Source organism: Theropithecus gelada, chromosome X (genome assembly GCF_003255815.1).
Source record: "Theropithecus gelada isolate Dixy chromosome X, Tgel_1.0, whole genome shotgun sequence".
Lineage (NCBI taxonomy): Eukaryota > Metazoa > Chordata > Mammalia > Primates > Cercopithecidae > Theropithecus > Theropithecus gelada.
Window position 1 is genome coordinate 88,733,574 of NC_037689.1, and position 24,811 is coordinate 88,758,384.

Consider the following 24,811-nt stretch of genomic DNA (forward strand, 5'->3'; position numbering starts at 1 on the left):
GTATAATCTCTAATCTGATGATATTTGGAGGTGGCACCTTTGGAAAGTAATTAGGTCGTGAGGGTGGAGCCCACACAAGTGAGATTAGTGTTCTTATAAAAGGCCAGAGAACTAGATCACTCTCTTTCCCCATGTGAGGATACAAGTAGAAGTCAACTGTCTACAACTTGGAAAAGGGCCCTCACCAGAACCTGACCAGGCTGATACCCTCTTCTCAGACTCCCAGCCTCCAGAACTGTGAGAAATAAGCATGTTTAATTCTTAAATGTGGTTTAATATTCTTTTCCATTTCTGTACATCACAACACCAAGATTTTGCTGCTTAGGATCTCTCTGAAGAAGCTATAGAGAATGCAAAGGCTACAATTTTCACCCCCTCTTATTTATGTGTTTGTATGTGTAAGTGTAATACATGTCAGTATATATTAATACACACATCAATATATCATGCAATATATATCACCAAAGAGAACACATTGATTAAAGAAACACAAAAGTTAGGCATTATTTCCAAACTTAAATAGTAAAAATTAAATCTACAAAAGGAGCCTCATACTCTAAATGTATCATGTGAAACAACAAGCATATTCAAAAATGTAAATTTACCTCCAATTTCTCTGGTCTTGTCATATCACTTCAGACCCATTTACAATGGCAAAATCCTAAGATACTTCTGTGAAGAGAGCATTTTTACTCGCTCTTGGGTGTTCTACAAACAAATAGCAGAGCCCAAAGCAAAAAAAAAAAAAAAAAAAAAAAAGCTTGTTCCAGTAAAGTGTCTCCCATGTTGGTGAACACCAAAGAATCAACTCCTCTCAATGGGGGTTGAGACATCAGGTTACACATTAACAGACAGTCATTTGGACCTCAGAGTACAGTGTGAGAACCAGAAGCTTTACATTTAAGACATACTCCATTTAAGTGAAATAGGATTATTGGAAAGATAGGCAGATCTGTAACCTGGGAACAAGATGCTGGTTCAGATCAATAAAGTTACGAGTGACTAAGTCAAGTCAGCAAAGAACAGCAATCAGGCACTAAAGTGTTAAAAGTACCCAATTTGAAAACCAAATGCACCCCACTATCCTAGTCGGTGTGGAAGTGATATCAATTGACTTTGGTCCTTCAAAGTCCATTCATTATACTTTTTTCCATTGCTACCACTGGGCACATACTATACACTTTGTTAGCTGTCACCACATCAAGCATGGCATGCATGTCAACTGCGTTCAAGTCTGACTTATAGCCCAGATGTGAAGCATAAGCTTCAAGGTCTCAGGCCAACTTTTGAATCCAAAATAGTCTTAAGTCCATGGTGCCAGAGCTGTGTCCTATTCCTTTCCACCTGCCCCTAATTTCTCATGTGAGAGGTGATTGTAAGTCCCACATTTGAAACAGATGTCCCAACCCCACCAGGAGGTCGGGAGTTTATAATTACATGTAGTTATACATGTCTGTCGTTTCTGTGAAAAACCTTGCAGTTCAGTTTAATAAATCAAAACATTCACATAATATCATGCCATCCAACACAAGGAAAACACGCCCACCTCCCTTTAAACGAGAATTGGCCCTAACAAAATAAAATCATCTTTAAATTTCTTCATTTCCGCTTAGATTGCATGTTTTATTTCTCCCAATCCCGGCAGCAGACAGAAGCCCCATCATATCCATCCCAAACTGGTTTCTAGTAGGCTAAGGTTATAAGGACCCTTGTCAAAACAATTGATTCAAAGGGCTCCCAAATGCTGGCACAAATGTGTCTGCCAAACAAATGGAAGCAAACAGTGCATTGTCCCAAATACCTCAGGAGTCAGTTTGATTTTGCAATGCAATTTGCATCCTTGAAACTGCCAGACTGGCAGGGGAGTGGGTAGCGTGAGGGAGTGAAGTTGAAATTGCCTCCTATTAGCTCACCCTTTCAACATCAAACAGAGACCGAGAGAGAAATGGTTCCAACATTTCACCACATATATTTTTTCTTATGCAGTCTAAGCTGAGAATGCCATGTAAATGGGTCACTGCAAAATGCAATAATTTAATTTTTCTCCAATCAAAATAAGAAACAAACCAGTCTGATCTCACTTCTATTAACTTTTGAAAGTTTACAACAATTAAAGTATTTTTGCTTCTACGTATGAAGGTCAAAAAAAAGATTTTTTTTTTTTCATAAAATACAAAAGCAACCAATTTTACTACCAAGTAAAGTGAAAACTGGGATTCCTTTTTACACTAGTCCAAAGTTGCATTTAGGAACTTAGTTGTAGGCTGCTGTGTTAACACCATGACAAACCAAAGTGTAGGATTGGGTCTGGCTTTGTTTCGGTTTTCTTTTCAATATCCAATGCTCATGGATTAAATTCCGGAAATGTTCCAATTGTGAGGCAGGGATATGTTTGGATTCGACCACGGGTATGCTCCTTGGGTTGGATGTTGGAGGGTGAGGCATGTTTTGCTGACTACCTACTAGTCACCAAGGTAAAAAAATTCATCGTCTCCTGGCATTCTATTCCCTAGAAATCTACTTGGTACCACAAGATACCTCCACTTCTACCAAATCCTTTCACAAACTGAGACATTTCTTGTGATTTATCTGTGACAATTTCCAACGTAGCTCCACATTTTTTATAGTTGTTAGCAAACCATTCCAACAGGGGTATGCTCTCAAAAAGCTCATGTTCCCATCCAGTCTCTTTGTCTATGAAATGAGATGTATCCTTTTCTTGCTCTGGAGTTACAGAATTTTCTCCTCTTCTGTGCCTTGTCAATGAAGAACATATCTCATTATCCAGATTTTCAATGACTATTAGAATCTCTACAGCTCCCATTTTCAAAGCCTTTAGCGAATCTTCAATGCCAAAACAGTACTTGCCCATGTCCTGGCTGATTTTATCAAACTATCGTCCTATTAATTTCTTCTCTTGAATGAATTTCACATTGGAGAGGACTTCAGTAGATAACTCAATAGCTTAGTTGAATCCATTTTCACCACCATAGGATATACAAACTAACTTTAAAACTTTTTATTGCAACTTTTGATCAAATATATCAGATTGACTTAGTTCAGTTTTAAAGTTAGCGGATCCAGCTAAAGCTAGACCAGTCACATTCACTTTGTCTCCAGAAATAAACAGCTACACAGCAGTCTCTGCTACTTTCCAAACATAGTTATATCACTTTTCCATTCTTAAAGAGGCAAAACACAGGGATGACTGACCTCCTTTACCGTGTTTCTCTGGGAGATCCACAATGAATTTGTGCAGGACTTGTGTTTCCTTGGAGTGTGCCAAAAACTGCACCACTACCATCTATTACAATAAAGCCAAATTTGCTATAATCTGAAAGTAGTGCTATAAGAGCCTCTGTATGGAATTTGTTGTCACACAAGTACAATGATGTATTAATTGGTTTGAAAGGTTCAAAGTCAATGTTGACTTTCTTTTCCTTTCCTTCTTCTGTTACAGTTGTTCCACAGTAAACAACCAGACCATTTGAAGGTACTTTGTTATAAAGTTTGAGCCTTTGTTGTACAGATGTAATGGCTCCCAGGACTGAAAGACAGTTTACTCATGACTCAATGTTAGATGCAATTCCAAACTCGTCTGCTAATAATTTTGTCACTCAGAGCATTTGGTTTTTTTTTTAAACCATGCAGTATATAGTACTTTGTTATAGCAACCTAAACTAAGACAACTCCCCCACCATTCCCCATTGTCAGCAGGGTCCAACTAGAAACTGAGCTTCCATTTTTACCATGCAGCAACAAAGCGGCATGATTCAGCGCTCCACTACCATACTCCCTGGTGTCAGTGAGGCCAACAGGAAGCTGAACATATCCAGCTCTTGTGCTACTTCAACATAGAGACTATGTGCTTTAAAATAATGTTAAGTGTAATTAAACATCTCACAGTATAATTTCCAGAATGTTTGGAATACAATAAAAAATCACTCATCATACCAACAACCAGGAAAACCACAATTTGAATAAGAAAAGACAACCAATAGATGCCAACACTGAGTTGATAGAGATGTTAGAATTGCCTTACAAGGATTTTAAGGTATCCATCATACAATTGCTTTAATAAGGACTTACAAATTTCCTTGAAATAAATGAAAAAAAAAGAAAATGTCAGAAAAGAAATTCAAGTTATATTTTAAATAACAAATGGAAATTATAGAACATAAAAAGGCAATAAGCAAATTTTTTTAAATTACTTGATGGGCTTAATAGTAGAGTAGAGATGACAGAGGATAGAATCAGTAAATTTGAAGACAGATAAATAGAATTTATTCAATCTTAACAACGGGGGTAAATAGAATTTTTAAAAAAGAAGAGGACCTAAGGGACGTGTGAGAATGTATAAAAAATATAGATATAAAAGTTCTTATTACCAGAGTTCCAGAAGTAAAGGGGAGTATGGCTGAGAGAATACTCAAAAAAAATACTGGCTGAAAACTTCCCAAATTTGGTGAAACACATAAACCCACAGATTCAAGAAGTTCAGTGAATTGCAAATAGGATAAATCCAAAGAAACACGTGTCAAGACACGTGATATTTAGCTTCTGAAAATTAAATATAAAGAAAACATCTTGAAAGCAGCCAGAGACAAACAACACATTTCCTCTAGGATGATACTAATTCAAACGAAAATGTATTTCTCATCTAAAACCATAAAGGCCAGAAATAAGTAACAACATATTTTAAGTGCTGAAAGAAAGGACTTGTCAAACACAAATTGTATATCCAGCAAAAATATCTGTCAGGAATGAAGGGTAAATCGAGACATTCTCAGATGAAGAAAAATAAAGAGAATTTGTTGCTAGCAAATCTATCCTTAAAAAATAGCTAAAAGAAGTTCTTTAAACTTTCTTAGAAAGGAAATTATAACAGAAGAAGGCTTGGAACTTCAGAAAAGGAAGAACATAGGAATACAAAAAAGAGGTGTAATAGCAAGAGATAATCCTACTTCTCCTGAGTTTTTAAATCTTATCTGAAGATTGAAGCGAAAATTATAACATTATGTGATATGGTGCTCAATATATGCACAGTAAGTATTTAAGACAGTTATATTTTATTTGAATGCACAGGATAAAATGACCTAAGTAGAAGCAAGGTTTCTATATTTAATATTAGTATTAAAAATCCGATACCAGTACACAGTGATATGTTAGTATACATATGGTAATCTCTAAAGCAATTATGAAGAAAACTATGCAAAGTGGTATACTCAAAAACAGTATATGGTGTGAGTTGGTTGCAGGTAATATTTTAAAGAGAAAGAAAAAAATGGTATAAATAAATCAAGGTGTAATCCAAAATATTTTACTTAACCAACAAGATGTTAAAAATTAAAAGGCAAATAAAAGAATTGAGAAATAAAGAAAACTAGTAGAGCACACATAATAAGGTGGCAGACATAAGCATTAATATATTAATAATTACCTTATGTGTAAATCATCTAAATACACCAATTAAAAGAGAGAGATTTGGGGGAGGGAATTATGTTTAAAATTATGGTTTACAAGAAATTCACCTTAAATACAAAGGTATGGCAAAAATTAGGGAAAAATGCATATTATGTAAACATTAATATCAGATAAAACAGACTTCAAAGCAAAGCATTGAAGGAGGGCCCCAACACAGTGTCCATATTCAAAGACTGGGAGAGTATTTTGTGGGGGTGAGTTTCAGGCATTTAAGAAAATGCTTTCAAAATATGAGCGTCCACTAAGCTAACAGAATGCAGACTTCAGTAGCCACACATAAAGAATACAGGCTTTATAAAAAATGGTTTACAAAAGTCACTAAAAAGTAACAACAAGCAGCAAAACAAATTTAGGGGAACAGGGATAATCTGACACCAAGTGCTGCCACTTCGTAATACATAAAATGTTCAGATTTCAACAACAAATTATGAGACATGCAAAGGTGCACTCAGTATAAAAAAAGAAGAAGAAGAAGAAGAAGAAGAAGAAGAAGAAGAAGAAGAAGAAGAAGAAGAAGNAAAAAAAAAAAAAAAAAAAAAAAAAAAAAAAAAAAAAAAATCTAGCTCTTGGAGCTATAGTAATCACGGATAAATAAATAAATAAATAAACAAATGGAAACCAGGAGAACAAAGTCTCAACAAATAAAGAATATCAATAAAGAGAAGTCATTTCTTAAAAAGAAACAAATACAAAATCTGGAGAAAAAAAGTAAAATAACAGAAATAAAGACTTCACTAGAGGAGCTCAATGGTAGATTAGGGCTGGTATAAGAAATAATCAGTAAAGTTGAAGATAGGTCAAACAAGAGTGTGCAGTAAGAGGAACAGAAATACAAAGAAAAAATAAAAATAAATAGAGTCTTAGAGACCTGAGGGAAACCATCAGGCATACCAACATTTGAATAGTGAAACCTCCAGAAGGGAACATAAAATGAATGGGCAAAAGAATGTTTAAAGTAGTAATGTCCAAAAGTTTCTCGAATAATCATGAAAGATAGGAATCTACATATTCAAGAAGCATAATTTACTCCAAGCAGGAAAAGCTAAAACACTGAGACAAGTTATGATCAAAGTGTAAAAAGCCAAAGACAAAGAGAGAATATTGAAAGCAGCAAGAGAAAAGTGACTTTCCCACAAATGAAAAAGGGATCTTCAATGAGAAACAAATCAATTTCTCTTCAGAAACCATAGACTTCAGAAGATGGGCATAATATATTTTAAGTGCCAAAGGGAGGGGGGGCGGAAAAAACTATGAACCAATAATTCTACATTCAGCAAAACTTTTGTCCTTCAAAAATAAAGGCAAAATTAAGACATTCCCAGGCAACAAAAAACTGAGGGAATTTGTTACTAACAGACCTATCCTAAAAGAAATTATAAGGGAGTTGTTCAACCTGAAATGAAAGAACACTAGACAGTAACCCAAAATCATACAAACAAATAAAGAACAATGGTAAAAGCAGCTGCATAGATAAATATAAAAGTCCCTGTTACTGCATTTTGGGGGTTTCTTGTTTCTTTGGTTTTTGTTTTTGTGTTGTTCTTGTTGTTGTTTGTTTGCTTTTTGAGATAGGGTCTTACTTTATTGCCCAGGCTGGTCAACAAAGATGTTAATTGTAAGATGTTAACTGTAATCTCCAGTGTAAGAAAAAAAATTTAAAACTATACAGAAAAAGATAAGTAAATTCATATGGTATATTTTGGGTGGGGTGGATGATGAGCAATTACTTAATGGGTACAGTGTACATTATGTGAGCAATGGTTACCCTAAAAGCCCTGACTTCACCACTACACAGTCTATGCATGTAACAAAATTACACTTGCATCCCATAAATTTACACAAATTTTAAAAATAAAAACAAAACAAAATAATCAAATATATATATTTATATTTTTTCTTATATTACCAAGTAATTCATATTCATGCTACAAAGATTAGAAAATACACACCAAAAAAAAAAATATATATATATATATAGAAAAGATTCTACACTTTTCTTCACTCAGATCTACTGATTCCAGGGAGTCTCCCAATGTTTGTCCAAAGGGACTGCACATGATTTGTTCTGGGGCAAGATGGGACTACTCCATCCTCTATCTAGAGATTCCCTCTCTCTACATGGTGGCTGGAACGGAGCAGTGCTCAGCTAATAACCATGTTTAACATAAGTGATGATAAATAAACTCAAGAATGCGCTTCTGATGCAGGGATTAACCTGTCTGTCTGAGCACAAGCCCATCACTGAGTGTTTGGGTTTCTTGCACTTGCAAAAAAATGCTAGGATGACATCCCCCAACATTTGTGGTTTCTTAGGCTACTTTCTTGGGACAATTCTGAGTCTATCTCAGTCGACAGGATGCCCGCTGCCCCTGTCTCTCTAAGTCTTTGTTTAAATGTCTTCCCTGACAACGCCCAGCCAGTCCTCTTTCCTCAACATTGTCCACACGTGACTCTGCAGTCTCTGCTGCATGGGGCCTGTTTTCTCAGGTAGGACCTCAAAGGGAAGGCACCTGTTTCTGGACAGGAGTCAGAAGCTCCTGAGCCCAGGAGCATCCCTAGAAGGGGAGTTTCAAGCCACACCAGCCCACAGTCAGACTGAAGTCATTTGAAGACTAGGAAACTAGAAGGTTTTCCTCTTAAAATAACACAGAATACATATCCATTATACAAAAATTCAGACTATACAGAAAAGTGCGAAGAAAGTGAAGGCCACCCCCACCCTGCCTCCCTGACAGTCAGGCTATGCTGTCTGTGCATTTGACAGGCTTTGTTCCTAACATTCACTTTATTGCAAAAATGGGTTTATCATAAATTCAATTTTCTAAACTACTTATCTCAATTAAGTGAGAATTCCTCTGTCAGAAGGGTTGGTGCTCTCTTGCCAGGCAGCCAAGCCAGCCACTGCTGTCCCTTCTTATTTGTCAAGTGCCTTGGAGGGTGTCCACGCTGTGTTTGTGGACACCACCAAGTCTCTTGTTGTGGAGTAGGGGCCCAGGACCCTAGGACTGAATGGAGGAAACACAGGCTCAGATTCCTCTTGGCCACCTTCTCATTGGGCAGTCTTCCTGGACACTGCTGGGGTTCTGAACCCTGAGCATGTGGGTGTGCCATGGGAGGTCAGGACCATAGAGGGCTCATGACACAGGGACATCAGCAGGGAGTCCAGGCATACATCCTGGAGCCAGGAGGTCCTGGGGTACCTAGCGCCACCCCACCCCAGGCAGCCTGTGAAGGCTTAGGGTACTGGGCCCCACCCTGAGAGCTGAGAGTGGTCCTACCCAGGCCCCCCGGCAGGATACGGGCCAGCAAGTCCCACACAGCACTGGGGGACACCTGAGGAGAGAGCTGGGGCAGGGGGAACCCCAGCTGGGCCTCAGGCGGCTGGGAACGCACTGCCCTCTCACTTTCCATATCCTGAAATCAAGGGCTGACCAGTCAGTGATTTGCACTCCAACAACCAAACTCCAAATCCCAATGGCTTCTAACAACAAACGTCAATCCGTCTTGCTTCTGAGTCAGCTGAGAGGCTTCACCACTGGGCCTGCTCCACATTTCCTCAGTGCAAGAAGGCCCTCCCTTCTGACATCACCAAAGTGAGATCTTGAGAGTCCTGGGCTCAGAGCTGGCAGAAGCAAGGCAAAGGGAGTGGGTACAACAAGTGAGAAAGCAAGTGGAGGGTGGGGGGTGCTCACAAGTGCCAACTTAACCCTTGTGACTAAGAGGGGGTTGAGGGGCAGACTCCAAGGCCAGGAGAGCCCGGAGCCACCCTTGGCTCCAGACTTCACAGGCCTGAGTGCTCCTGGACCCCACCAGGGCCACAGCAGAAACTCAGGCTGAAGCAAAAGACAGCGGTTTGTGGCAGAACCCAGCATAGCAGGCCGTCCCCTCCCAGGCGCCTTTCTCATAGTTAATAACGCATACAGTTACACAGATTCCTGCATCTAACACAGCCAGGAAGCCATACAGCAGTCTAGGAGTGGGGTGCGTCTGCACCTGTTTAGTGACAGAATCAAGGACTTGGCAGGCCATAAGTTTCCTGCAAGTGTAGCCCCCACAAACCCACCACTTTGGTCATCTTCACTCTGCATGGGAGTTTGGAGGCCCCCAGCTTGGGGCACACGACTTGTCATCCTGAGGGGAGAGAGGGCAGTTCTCCCAGAGTCGGCCCAGCCCTAGCCCTTGGAGGCGCAAGGGAAGGAGTTCATAGAGCACTTTATTGGTTCTCACAACCAGCTCTCTTCACTTATCCCGTAACATGGCAAAAAGACCAAATAGGAGGGTGCCCAGCAGACTCAGGCCACGGTCTTCAAGATGCCGGCCATCTTCTTGGCATCTCGGCCTACATGTGTGTCCCACATCACCTTCCAGCTGCACCTGGTGGGTCAGCTGCTGCCTTATAGCCAGCAGGGGGCTAGCTCTGTTGGCCTGGAGCTCCTGAAACCTGGTCCTTTCTCTGGGCTGCACCCATCTGACTGAGCTCCGTTGGCCTGGGCTTGCTGCTCACCCTATCACGAGCCTGGTTCTAGGTGCTGGCCTCCAGCCTCAGCAGCTCCGCCAGAGTGTGCCTCAGTGGGTGCAGGTTCCTTACCACCACAGTGGCCCTCTGCCTCTGCTCTTTGCACTTCTGCTCAGCCAACTTTTGGCTTTGGTTTTCTGCAGCCATCATTGGCTCCTCAGCTTCAGTTTCTCATTCTTGGGCAAAATAGCCTTGGCATCTGCATCTCTCCTGATAGAAGTAATGCTCCTCGTGTCCAGATCCAGCTCCCCATCACTTTCCCCATTTTCCCATGCGGAGACCTTCAGTTGGCTCCAGCTTCCAGTGCACACATGGAAGAACCTTCTTTCAAATATGTATACAATATATATGTAATTACATATATATTATGTCATATGTAATTACATATATATTATGTCATATGTAATACAATATATTATATATATAGGAATTAATGGAGGAAATGAAGAACAAAAAAGACTAATACATATAGAAAATAAATAGCAAAATACAGAACTATACCCTTTCTTACCAATAATTGCTTTCTATGTAAATGGGTTTATTCTCAAATCAAAAAGCAGATATGGCAGAGAGAGGGTTTTTTTAAGGATCTATCTATATGCTCACTTTAGATCAAAAAGTTACCTAAAAGATATATTCATAGTTATTAATGGCCCTATTCCTACTACAAATTTTGAAGTGCTCTTAAGCCCATAACTTGCCTGTTTTAACTATGGTAATGGGTGGAAAGAGTAGTTCACCAGTTTTAAAGATCAGACTCTGTATCAAAAGCACCTTTGCCATTAGGAAGAGTGAGTATCAGACTCATCCTGGAGTATATTGGAGTCATCTTATCTATTGCTTCAAACCTCTCTTTTTATTTCCTGAGCCTTGCTTGGACCTTGACATTCCATTTGAATTCCTTCTGACTGGAACATTTGTGTTGTATCTGTAACACTGGCACTGAAATAAAGACCACATGGTTAAAGAAATCTTCCCTATATTGTACTTTATGGTGTTGGAGTGAAGCCTTGTAACTTCCTTGCCACCATGTCAGAGGAAGTCTTACGGACACCATAGGGTATGAATAGCTTTTCCTGAGTCTGAGAAATTGGCCTCTTTTAAAAGACAAATCTCACAAATATCCACATCAAAGGCTTGAGTTTTTTAAACTAGTGAGAGTGCCAAGTGCTTTTTAGAAAGGACCCATGTGTTATTAAACTTTGAAATTGAGTTGCTGGAATGAAGTAGAGGTGACTCTCTCTGTGGTACACGATGAATGTACTATGTATGTTCAAGTATTCAGGCACTATGTCTTATACACTGAAGAAGAAAGAAAAAGTGTGGCCCACCTTGCTCTTATAATGTTTGCAATTGTTACTGTATTGAATACAGTATAATGACTATTTTGGCTTCAATCTTAAACCTGGAAACAAATATCCTTTATTTCCCCTCCATTTCACCAAGTCTTTACTTAAAATCTTCAGTGTCTTGTCAAATATAGCTCTGTTTCAGATGCTAGACTATTCCTAACATTTGACAAACTGGAGTTTAACTAAAGGCTCCACAGGGGAAAGTTTCTGGTCTTATTAGTATGTATGAGCAAGATCTGCTAAAACCTACTCCACTGGGTAAATGGTTGACTGAGTCAATCACAGGATATTATCTCCTCCATAGTTTTCAGTAATGTAAGTGTGGACTAGTGCATATTTCAGACAACTGCTCTGCCTGTACAATGAAAAATAGCCTTTAATGGGTTTCTTTGCTGACTGATTTCATTGGATGGATATGTAATGCTGTGAAACATGATAGGATTAACATAATGTTGGTGGATTTCTTGAATAGAATTTATCTTAACACTCCTCTTTGTTAGATAAAATAAAGCTCTTTGTATAGAGGCTTTGGTGGATGTCTTGAATAGAATTTGTCTTAACATTCCTCTTTGTCAGATAAAATAAAGCTCTTTGTATAGAGGCTTTATTTTTCTCTCTTATATTTGTATCTAACCAGCTCAGGTTTTTTATTTTAATTTGAACTGGATTGAATCTCTGAAGAAATCTGTTCAAGACCATGCTATAAGACAGTGTCAGCTAATGGAGTTGGAAAGGGTCTACTCCATTGACAGAGCATTTCCTTGGGTGACCATAGTTTTGAAGTAGAGTTTATGATCGTCCATAGCTTTGTCTAGGAGTAAAATATCATGGCTTTAACACAAAGGTGCTGCATAGAATATGAATTGATTTCGGAAATTGAACACAAGCACCATACTGAAGGACTAGCAGCCAAATAACTACTTAGGATACTGATGGTTGTGAAGACTAATTCAAATGATTGATTCTTTGAAAGCTTCAGCGTACCTTAGTTTCTAGGATCAGAATTAGTTTTCCTCTCATTTGGCCTTGCAGCTAAAAGGAGAAACTTTTCAATTTCTGTGAATACTTGCACATTTTAATAATTCATTTCCCGAGTATAATCACTCAAGGGGGAGCAAATATGGATGGATTTACAACTTCAGAGGCATTATGAGGAAAGAGCAATTTCCAAGGCTGTTTTGATAACCCTGGGGTGATAAGCAGTGATCTCTCACATGCTTACTTCAAAAATTCCACATGCACTTGTACCTCATTATTTCCCTCCTCACAAGTCAATTTTATTCTAGTCTCTGCCTCATCCCAGGGAATCCTAAAGGAGAATTAATTAATATAAGTAATCTCAAAAAACTGTAGGAGGGGTGCTCTGCCTGAGAAGCTTCACCCACAGTGCTTTGATGCTGTTACCTTGAGGTGCTTTGGAGAGTCATGGAAGTTTCAGACTGTGTATAGTGATCATCTGTTAATTTTAAGGCCTTTCTCATTTAAAGATACATTCCTCAGTGTAATATTTGGGAAGAGATTCTTTCCTCTTGCTAGTTTAAAGGTGCAATTTGTACCCCTTGTTTATCCCATTTATATGTGAAAATAGACTTTTAAAACTATCCAACACTAATGGTTGATATAGCATGCTTTCCATTTTTTTATGTCCTTCTAGAAGAGATTGGAAGTTAGGAAGTACTGCTTTTGAGGTTCAACTTCATTATCTTCTGCATTGGAAAATATTTGGGCCATGAGAACTAGGGGAAATGAGTTTGAATGTGTGTGTGTTTTTTTTTTTTTTTCCTAGTGAATGTGTTTGAACCGCAGTGTCCTAAACTGAGAAATCTAGAGAGGAAAAAGTGGGTGTTCACAAACTTTGTGATTGGGGGAGTGATTTTACACGTCTGTATATTCATGACTTTGGAAGTGGAGATGATCATTGAAGAGAGAATTGCACAGAAAGTCCTGAAATTTAAAACACTTTTGACCAGCTTTGGCTCGGGAGAGTGGGGCTGCTTGCAGAACCGGAAGTGAATAACTTTTTCAAGCAATATCAGTGAGTCCCACTGACAGGGTTCCAGGACCTGGAACATTTTAGCAGAAGGAATTGGTGAAGCAGCTTGCATAGTTGCTTTACAAACTTCTAAGAGGCTGATTCTGGCTTCAAGATGGAGCATTGGAGTTGGTTTTGTTTTCCTCAAAGAACCTGTGGTTGTGCTTTGTGTGTTTTGTTTTTGTTTTCTACTTGGGGGCCCCAGGAGAAAGAGCTTCTGAACTCTTTCCTTATGAACTCCCACTGTGTTCCTGTAAAGTTCCTTTTCTTTCATAGTGTTTTAAGTTACATTTTCGTTATGTCCCATCACGTCTTCTTTACTGTAAAAATATTAAAAACCTGTTTCCAAGTGGGACAGCTAATGAAGCTCTAATTATTGCAGACATATTTTTGAGATGTAAAAAAAATTTTAATTAAATGATAAGTCTTAGAGGTGAGTGAGGAATAAAATGGATGTAAAATGAAATGCATTAGAACTCGGTTGTGTGTATTGTCTTTTGGTTGAAACAAATTATGAACATTGACTAATAATAAAAAATCAACTCTCAAAAATAATTCAAAAAACTCACTTTAGATCAAAATTCACAAATAAATTGAAAGTAAAATAATACCAAAAGACATTCCATGCAAATAGCAAACCAAAAAAAGAAGAGCTAAGGTAGCTATATTAATATCAGACAAAATAGACTTAAAGACAGAAATTGTTACAAGAGACAAAGGACATTATATATTGATAAAAGGATTAATCTGTCAAGAAATTAGATAAAGTATAAACGTGTATGCACCTAACAAGGAGCCCCAAACCTATGAAGAAAAACTGACAGAATTAAAGGGAAAAAGTAGACAGTTCTAAAATAATATTTGGAGATTTTAAAATCCCACTTTCATTAATGGATAGAATAACTAGACAGAAGAAAAATAAAGGGCTTAAGCCACACTAAACCTACTAGACCTACTATCTATGGAACACTACACCCAGTAATATCAGGATACCATTGTTTTGCTTATTCTATTGTTCCGTTTTTCTCAGATGCATGTTAAACCTTCTCTAAAATATATCATATATTGGCCACAAAAAAGTAAAAGCATATATGTTCTCTGACAACAATGTAATGAAACTAAAACTCAATAACAAAAGGGAAACTGGAAAACTGACAAACATAGAAATATTAAACAACATTAAACAAAGAAGAAATTATAAGTAAAATCAGAAAATACTTTGAGTCAAATGAAAAAGAAAACACAACACATCAAAACTCATGAGAAGGCTCAGAGGTGAATTTATATCTGTAAGTGACTATATTAAAAAATAAGAAATAAATCCAAAATCAATAACCTATCTTTGCACATTAAGAACAAGAAAAAAAAAGTAAAATAAAACCAAAGATAGGAGAAGGAAGGAAATTTTAAAAATTAGGAGATCAGATGGTGTCTGAATATACAGACGTGTAAAATTACTCCCCCAACCACAAAGTTTGTGAATACCCACTGACTAAGAAAAAAAAGGCTCAAATTATTAAAATCAGAAATTAAAGTGAGAACTTTACTATAGATCTTACAGAAATAAAAAGAGCAATTAGATAATACTTATGAACAATTATACACACAAAAAAACAGCCTAAATGAAATGTATAAATTCCTGGAAACACATAAGCTACCAAAACTGATTGAAGAGGAAACAGAAAATCTGAACGAATCTATACCAACGGAACAGATTGAATCAGCAACCAAAACCCTTCCAACAAAGAAAATTCTAGGACCAGACAGCTTCACTGTTGAATCCAACCAAAGAAAGAATTCACATCAATCCTTCTCAAACCCTTCCAAAAACAAAAGAGGAGGGAATACTTTCTAAAGCATTTCTTGTGGCTAGCATTCCCTGATGCCAAAAGCAGACAAAGACTCTACAAGGAAGAAAACTGTAGCAAAATGAATCCAACAGCATATTAAGATTATACATAATGACCAAATGTAATTTATTCTAGGAATGCAAGTTTGATTCAGGAAAAGCAGCCAGTGAAATATAAAACATTACTAAAATGAAAAAAAGAAAAAAACTAAAGGATCATCTCAATTGATGCAGAAGAAACACTTTCTATGATTGAATACCACTTCCTTAAAAATTCAACAAACTAGAAATGTAAGGAAACTTCCTCAACATGAAAAAGGACACTTATGAAAAACCCACAACTAATATTATATTACTATTATTACACTTTAACTTCTAGGGTACATGTGCGCAATGTGCACATCTGTTACATAGGTATACATGTGCCATGTTGGTTTGCTGCACCACTCAACTCATTAGTTACATTAGGTATTTCTCCTAATGCTATCCCTCCCCCAGCCTCCCACCCTATGACAGGCTCCGCTGTGTGATGTTCCCCACCCTATGTCCAAATGTTTCCATTGTTCAATTCCCGCCCATGAGTGAGAACATGAGGTGTTTGGTTTTCTGTCCTTCTGATAGTTTGCTGAGAATGATGGTTTCCAGCTGTATCCATGTCCCTGCAAAGGACATGAACTCATTTTTTTATGGCTGCATAGTATGCCATGGTGTATATGTGCTACATTTTCTTAATCCAGTTTATCATTGATGGACATTTGGAATGGTTCCAAGTCTTTGTTATTGTGAATAGTGCCGCAATAAACATATGTGTGCATGTGTCTTTCTAGTAGCATGATTTATAATCCTTTGGATATATACCCAGTAACGGGATCGCTGGGTCAAATGGTATTTCTGGTTCTAGATCCTTGAGGAATGGCCACGCTGTCTTCCACGATGATTGAACTAATTTACACTCCCACCAACAGTGTAAAAGCATTCTTATTTCTCCACATCCTCTCCAGAATCTGTTTTTTCCTGACTTTTTAATGATCGCCATTCTAACTCGCGTGAGATGATATCTCATTGTGGTTTTGATTTGCATTTCTCTGATGACCAATGATGATGAGCATTTTTTCAAGTGCCTGCTGGCTGTGTAAATGCCTTCTTTTGAGAAATGTCTGTTCATATCCTTTGCCCACTTTTTGATGGAGTTGTTTTTTTCTTGCAAATTTGTTTTAAATTTTTGTAGATTCTGGATATGAGCCCATTGTCAGATGGGTAGATTGTAAAAATTTTCTCCCATTCTGTAGATTGTCTGTTCACTCTGATGGTAGTTTCTTTTGCCATGCAGAAGCTGTTTAGTTTAATTAGATCCCATTTGTCTATTTTGGCTTTGTTGCCATTGTTTTTGACGTTTTAGTCATGAAGTCCTTGCCCATGCCTATGTCCTGAATGGTATTGCCTAGATTTTCTTCTAGGGTTTTTTATGGTTTTAGATCGACCATTTAAGTCTTTAATCCATCTTGAATTAATTTTTGTATAAGGTGTAAGGAAAGGATCCAATTTCAGCTTTCTACATGTGACTAGCCAGTTATCTCAGCACCACTTATTAAATAGGAAATCCTTTCCCTGTTTCTTGTTTTTGTCAGGGTTGTCAAAGATCAGATGGTTGTAGATGTGTGATGTTATTTCTGAGGCCTCTGTTCTGTTCCATTGGTCTATATCTCTGTTTTGGTGCCAGTACTATGCTGTTTTGGTTACTGTAGCCTTGTAGTATAGTTTGAAGTCAGATAGCATGATGCCTCCAGCTTTGTTCTTTTGGCTTAAGATTGTCTTGGCAATGCAGGCTCTTCTGTGGTTCCATATGAACTTTAAAGTAGTTTTTTCCAATTTTTTCCAATTCTGTGAAGAAAGTCAGTGGTAGCTTGATGGGGATAGCACTGAATCTATAAATTACCTTGGGCAGTATGGCCATTTTCACAATATTGATTCTTCCTATCCATGAGCATGGGATGTTCTTCCATTTGTTTATGTCCTCTTTTATTTCATTGAGCAATGGTTTGTAGTTCTCCTTGAAGAGGTCCTTCACATCCCTTGTAAGTTAGATTCCTAGGTATTTTATTCTCTTTGTAGCAGTTGTGAATGGGAGTTCATTCATGATTTGGCTCTCTGTTTGTCTGTTATTGGTGTATAAGAATGCTTGTGATTTTTGCACATTGATTTTGTATCCTGAGACTTTGCTGAAGTTGCTTATCAGCTTAAGGAGATTTTGGGCTGAGACAATGGGGTTTTCTAAATATACAATCATGTCATCTGCAAACAGGGACAATTTGACTTCTTCTTTTCCTAACTGAATACCCTTGATTTCTTTCTCTTGCCTGATTGCCCTGGTCAGATCTTCCAACACTATGTTGAATAGGAGTGGTGAGAGAGGGCATCCATGTCTGGTGCCAGTTTTCAAAGGGAATTCTTCCAGGTTTTGCCCATTCAGTATGATATTGGCTGTAGGTTTGTCATAAATAGCTCTTATTATTTAGAGATACATTCCATCAATACCTAGTTTACTGAGAGTTTTTAGCATGAAGGGCTGTTGAATTTTGTCAAAAGTCTTTTCTACATCTATTGAGATAATTACGTGGTTTTTGTCTTTGGCTCTACTTATGTGATTGATTACGTTTATTGATTTGCGTATGTTGAAGCAGCTTTGCATCCCAGGGATGAAGCCAACTTGATCGTGGTGGATAAGTTTTTTGATGTGCTGCTGGATATGATTTGCCAGTATTTTATTGAGGATTTTTGCATCGATGTTCATCAGGGATATTGGTCTAAAATTCTTTTTTTGTTGCGTCTCTGACAAGCGTTGGTATCAGGATGATGCTGGCCTCATAAAATGAGTTAGGGAGGATTCCCTCTTTTTCTATTGATTGGAATAGTTTCAGAAGGAATGATACCAGCTCCCCTTTGTACTTCCGGTAGAACTCGGCTGTGAATCTGTCTGGTCCTGGACTATTTGTGGTTGGTAGGCTATTAATTACTGCCCCAATTTCAGAACCTGTTATTGGTCTATTCAGAGATTCAACTTCTTCCTGGTTTAATCTTGGGAGGGTGTAGGTGTCCAGGAACTTATCCATTTCTTCTAGATTTTCTAGTTTATTTGCGCAGAGGTGTTTATAGTATTCTCTGATGGTAGTTTGTGTTTCTGTGGGATTGGTGGTGATATCCCTTTATCATTTTTTATTGCGTCTATTTGATTCTTCTCTCTTTTCTTATTTATTAATCTTGCTGGTGGTCTATCAGTTTCGTTGATCTTTTCAAAAAAAACCAGCCCCTGGATTCATTGATTTTTTGGAGGGTTTTTGTGTCTCTATCTCCTTCAGTTCTGCTCTGATCTTTGTTATTTCTTGCCTTCTGCTAGCTTTTGAGGTTGTTTGGTCGTGCATCTCTAGTTCTTTTAATTGTGATGTTAGGGTGCCGATTTTAGATCTTTCCTGCTTTCTCTTGTGGGCATTTATTGCTATAAATTTTCCTCTACACACTGCTTCAAATATGTCCCAGATATTATGGTACGTGCCCACAGCTAACATTATACACAATGATGAAAACTGAAAAATTTTCCCCCTAAAATCAGAAAAAAAGACAAAAATGCTCCCTTTCCCAACTTCCATCAAACATTTTATGTGAAGATTTAGCCTGGGCAATTAGGCAAGGAAAAGAAATAGAATACATCAGAATTGGAAAGGAAGACATAAAACTATCTCTGTTTGCAGATAAAATGATCTTTTATATACAAAATCACTTAAACGCCACAAACTTGCTCATTTAGTGAATTCAGCCATGTTTCAGGATACACAATCAATACACAAAAATCAGTTGTATATGTATAAACAAACAATTAACAATCTGCAAAGGAAATTAAGAAAACAATTTCATTTACAATAGAATCAAAAAAGTAAAATACTTAGGAACAAATTTAACCAAGACAATGCAAGATATATACATTGAAAAACTATAAAACATTGCTGAAAATATTATAGATCTAAATAAATGAGAAGACATCTTGTGTTCATTGATTGGAAAACTTCATATTGCTAAGATGCCAATATTACACAAAGTGACCTAGGAATTCCATGTAATCCTGGTCAAATTTTCAAAAGCGTTTGTCGCAGAAATGAAAAAGCTGATTCTAAAATTCAGGTAGAATTGTAAGGGGCACTGTATAGCCAAAACAATTTAGAGAAAGAAAAATAAAATTAGAAGACTCACACTTCCCTATTTCAAAACTTACTACAGAGCCACAGTAATTAAAATATTGTCATATCAGCATAAGGATGGACATATAAATTAATGGGATAGAATAGAGATTCCAGAAATAAACAGTTACTTATGTGGTCCATTGATTTTTTTATTTTTATTTATTTATTTATTTTTGAGACAGAGTCTTGCCCTGTCACCCAGGCTGGAGTATACTGACCTGATCTCAGCTCACTGCAACCTCCGCCTCCCAGGTTCAAGCTATTCTCCTGCTTCAGCCTCCAGAGCAGCTGAGATTATAGGCACCTGCCACCACACCCGGCTAAGTTTTGTATTTTTAGTAGCGACAGGGTTTCACCATGTTGGCCAGACTGGTCTTGAACTACTGACCTCAAGTGATCCACCCGCCTTGGCCTCCCAAACTGCTGGTATTACAGGCATGAGCCACTGCTCCCAGCTGGTCCACTGGTTTTTAACAAGGATGTCAAAATCCTTCAATATGGAAAAAATATTCAACAAAGAATGCTAGAAAAACTGAATATCTACATGCAAAAACAGTGGACATTCTACCTCACACCATGTACAAAAATTAACTCAAAATGAAAGACCTAAGTGTAAGAGGGAAATGTATAAAACTCAGAAAAAATATGTAGTGAGTCTTCAAGACATCGGATTTGGCAATGAAGTCTTAGGTATGCACCAAATGCACACACACACAAAAAAAGATAAATTAGACAGTGTCAAAATTAAAAAATTTTGTGCATCAAAGGTCACTACAAAGGAAGTAAAAACACCAACCACAGAATGGGAGAAAATACTTGCAAATCACATGTCTGATAAGGTTCTAGTACCCAGAACTGTTACAACTCAACAACCAAGTGACAATTGACCAAATTAAAACGTAAAAAGGATTAGAATTGACATTTTTCCAAAGACGACATGCAAATGATCAGCCAGCATATGAAAAGATTTTCAACATCATTAGCTATTGAGGAAATACAAATCAAAATGACAGCAGGATACCACTTTATACCCACTAGGGTGGCTATAATTCCTTTAAAATGGAAAAAAAAAATCAAGTGTTAGGAAGGATATGGAAAGATTGCAGCCCTTGTACTTTTCTGTTGGGAAATTCTACTTTTAAGTATATATCCAAGAAACAAGTATTCAAACAGAAACATGTGCATGATGTCCATGGCACTATTTACAATAGCGAAAAAGCAGAAAGAATCCAAATGTCAACTGAGGAACGGATGAACAAAATGCAGTATATGCATAAAGTAGAATATTAATTGGTCTTAAAAAGAATGAAGCACTGGGCTGGGTGTGGTGGTTCACGCCTGTAATCACAGCATTTTGGGAGGCCGAGGTGGGCAGATCACGACATCAGGAGATCAAGACCACTCTGGCTAACATGGTGAAACCCATCTCTACTAAAAATACAAAAACTTAGCTGATTGTGGTGGCACATGCCTGTAGTCCCAGCTTCTCAGGAGGTTGAGGCAGGAGAATCGTTTGAACCCGGGAGGCAGAGGTTGCAGTGAGCAGAGATCGTGCTACTGCACTCCAGCCTGGGCGACAGAGTGAGACTCCTTCTCAAGAAAAAAGAAAGAAGAAGAAGAAGAAGAAGAAGAAGAAGAAGAAGAAGAAGAAGAAGAAGAAGAAGAAGAAGAAGAAGAAGAGGAGGAAGAGGAAGAGGAAGAGGAAGAGGAAGGGGAAGGAGGAGGAGGAGGAGGCATTAATACATGCTACAATATGAATGAACTTCAAAAACATTATGTTAAGTGAATGAAGCCAGATGTAAAAGGTCACTAATGTATGATTCCATTGATATGAAATATCCAGCATACTTAAATGCAGAGAAACAGAAAACAGATTAGTGGTTGCTCAGGGCTGGGAGTAAAGGCAGTGGGCAGTGTCTACTTAATGGTTATGTCATTTACTTTTTGTAGGGATAAAAATGTTTGGGAACCAGATAGAAGTTATGGCTATACAACATGGTCAATATAGTAGCTTTCACTAAAATGTACACTTTAAAATGGTTAATTTTACATTACCTGAATTTTACCTCAATTAGAAAATACATAGAGCTTAATGAAAACAAAATAGAATATATTAAAATATATGGGATGAGTTAAAATAGTGCCGAGAGGAAAAATTACATCATTAAATGTTAATTTTTAAAGGTCTTCTCTTTTTTAAAATGTCTACTGCAAAAATAAAAACTAGTAAAAGAAGAGCAAAGTAAGCCCAAGGTGAACAGAAGGAAGGAATGAACAGAAGGAAGGAATTGGTAAAGCCTTTTTGTTTGTTTGTTTGTTTTGAGACAGAGTCTTGCTCTGTCACCCAGACTGGAGTACAGTGATGCAATCTTGGCTCACTGCAACCTCCGCCTCCCGGGTTCAAGCAATTCTCCTGCCTCACCCTCCTGGGTAGCTGGGATTATAGGCGTGTGCCACCACGCCTGGCTAATTTTTGTATTTTTAGTAGACACTGGGTTTCACCATGTTGGTCAGGCTGGTCTCGAACTCCTGACCTCGTGATCTGCCGGCCTCGGCCTCCCAAAGCGCTGGGATTGCAGGCGTGAGCCACCTTGCCTGGCCCAAAGATCTTTTTAATTAATGAGATTTAATATTAAAAAAACAACCAGCTGGGCACAGTAGCACATAAGTATAATCCCAGCACTTCAAAAGGCTAAGATGGGCAGATAACTTTAGCCAGAAGAGTTTGAGACAAGCCTAGACAACATGACAAAAACCTGTCTCTACAAAAAATATAAAAATTAGCCTGGCATGGTGGTGTGTGTCTGTGGTTCCCGCTACTTGGGAGGCTGAGGATCACTTGAACCCAGGAGGTCGAGGCTGCAATGAACCATGATAGCACCCCTGCACTGCAGCCTAGGCAACAGAGTGAGGTATTGAAAAAACAAAACAAAACAAAACAAAACAGAAAAGTTAATGAAACAAAGAGCTGGTTTTCTAGGAAAAAAAAATTAACAACATTGATAAACCTCTAGTGAAACTGACAAAGATTAAGACAGAGACAGTATATCCAAATATTAGGAATAAAGTAGAGTATCTCTATAGAACCTCCAACTATTAAAAAGATAATAAGGAATACTATTTTAAAAGTTACACTTGAAAATTTGACAAGAAAAAAGGACCAATTTCTTAAAAATCTCAAACTTCCAAAACTCAATGAAGATGAAATGTGCAATCTGGATATTTCTATAATTATTAACAAAAATTAATTTAAAAGCTCCTGAATGAAAAATCTATAGGACCAGATGTTTTCACTAGATAATTCTTACAAACATTTAAAGTATAATTAACACTGATTTTACACAAACTCTTCCAGAAAATAGAAAACACTACTCAATTCATCTTATAAAGCTAGTATTACTTTAAAACCAAAATCAGTCAAAGACAGCGCAAACCAAGAAAAGCATAGACCAGCATCTTGTAAACTTAGATGTGGAGGTCTTCATTTGAATTTAAGTAAATCTAATCCAACAGTCTATATTGTAGTTCGTTCAGGTTGCTATAACAAAGTACTATAAACTAGGTAGTTTATAAATAATACAAATTTATTTTTCATAGCTCTGGACACTGGGAAGTCCAACATCAAGTTAACAGCAGATTCATTGTCTGGTGACGGCCTATTTTCTGACTGACAGATGGCACATGGTTGAAGAAGATAGCTAGCTTCCTGGGGTTTTTTATGAGGGCACTAATCCCAACAATGAGGGTTTTGCCTTCATGATCTAATCACCTTCCAAAATTCCCCACCTCTTAATGGTCTCACCTTGGTGACTAGATTTCAACATATGAATGTTGGAGGGACACAAACATTCAGACCACAGCAGTCTATAAAAAAGAATAATACACCATAAAAGTGTAAGAGTTAGTCTATCTATGTCTGCAGGGTTCTTTCAATATTTAAAAAGCAGTTTTGCTGGACTGAGCTGGTTGCCTTCTGTTATTGTGGCGGTGACTCACTTCATCCGAACTTCTTGATACTTTTGCTTCTGGAGGTCATATTTCTCTAAGATCTTCCAGAAAAAAAGTCTTAAAGCCACCTTAGCCTTTTTTCCAGTCCAACTCTTAAATTTTTTCCTCCTCTTCCCCAATAATGACATGAGTGTGGATCCAGCTTGTCCACAAAGCCTGCCTTGCTCCGAAGCATCCGACTATAAAGACTCTTCACCTACACCTGTAATTTATGGGCCTGAAGAAAACTATCCATCCTTGCAAATGTCTTCTGCTAAGATGCCTCACACAGAGACTGTCTCTCCTCTTCCTTCCTCCATGGATCTGCTTATTCAGGACAGCCCTGATTCTTCCACCAGTCCTAAAGGCAAACAACCCACTTCTGCAGAGAAGAGTGCCACAAAAAAGGAAAACAAGGTCCCGGTCAAGAAACAGAAGACCAGAACTGTGTTCTCTTCCAACCAGCTGTGTGTACTCAATGATAGATTTCAGAGACAGAAATACTTCAGCCTCCAGCAGATGCAAGAACTTTCCAACATCCTGAACCTCAGCTACAAAGGTGAAGACCTGGTTCCAGAACCAGAGAACAAAATCTAAGAGGTCGCAGAGAAACAACTGGCCAAAGAATAGCAATGGTGTGATTCAGAAGGCTTCAGCACCTACCTATCCCAGTCTCGACTCTTCCTACCACCAGGGATGCCTGGTGAACGTGACTGGAAACCTTCCAATGTGGAGCAACCAAACCTAGAGCAATTCAACCTGGAGCAACCAGATCCAGAACATCCAGTCCTGGAGCAACCACTCCTGGAACACTCAGACCTGGTGCACCCAGTCCTGGAACAATCAGGCCTGAAACAGTTCCTTCTATAACTATGGAGAGGAATCTCTGCAGTCCTGCATGCAGTTCTAGCCAAATTTTCCTGACTTGGAGGTTTCCTTGGAAACTGCTGGGGAAAACCATAATGTAGTACAGCAGACCACTAGGTATTTTAGTACTCCACAATTCATAGATTTATTCCTGAAGTACTCCACAAACATGCAACCTTAAGATGTGTGAAGATGAGTGAAGTCGACATTACTCAGTTTCAGTCTGGGCACTGGCTGAATCCTTCCTCTCCCCTCCCTTTCCTCATAGGATTTCTGTTGTTTGGAAACCACGTGTTCTGGTTTCCATTATGCCTACCCAGTCAATTTGATGGAGGGTGGGGAATGCTTGGAGCCTAATCAGAGAGGTTTCTTTCTTTTTTCCTATTAGATCTTCCTGGAGAAAAGACATTTTAATAACCTTGGCTGCTAAGGACAACATGATAGAAGCTGTCTCTGGCTATAGATAAGTAGATCTAATACTAGTTTGGATAT

General features: G+C 38.1%; 2 pseudogenes; one reads left to right on the forward strand and one right to left on the reverse strand.

The window, feature by feature from the left end:
• Window positions 1-2,455: 2,455 nt before the first annotated feature.
• LOC112615207 lies at window positions 2,456-3,629 on the reverse strand (annotated as a pseudogene).
• Window positions 3,630-23,599: 19,970 nt separating this feature from the next.
• Window positions 23,600-24,509, forward strand: LOC112616422 (annotated as a pseudogene).
• The last annotated feature ends 302 nt before the right edge of the window (window positions 24,510-24,811 follow it).